Genomic DNA, 351 nt, shown 5'->3' on the forward strand with positions numbered 1-351 from the left:
CCCAATAAAGGAGAACTAATAACTTAAAATGCCTCGTTCAAAAGTTTTAAGTAACATTTAACTTTCAAATTCCTGAACAGCAAATGTAACTTTTCTTGTCTGCATTGTAAACACTGGCATTTTTATCTGTTTGAATAATCAAAGTGGTGCTTTCTGTGCCTTCTTAGTTGCAAAGATTTGAACTGCTTCCTGAAGGTCCACAGTCTGGGCCAGCTCATGCTCTATTCAGATGATTGTAAGGACGACCAGCCTCTCCTGTGTCATTGTGGAGCGTAGATGTGTTTTTATTAACTTCAGCTTGGAGAAGCTGAGTTCTCCACTGGCAACTGTTACAGGAAGTGTTAGAAGTAT

This window comes from Chelonoidis abingdonii, chromosome 7, assembly GCF_003597395.2.
Source record: "Chelonoidis abingdonii isolate Lonesome George chromosome 7, CheloAbing_2.0, whole genome shotgun sequence".
Taxonomy (NCBI): Eukaryota; Metazoa; Chordata; order Testudines; family Testudinidae; genus Chelonoidis; species Chelonoidis abingdonii.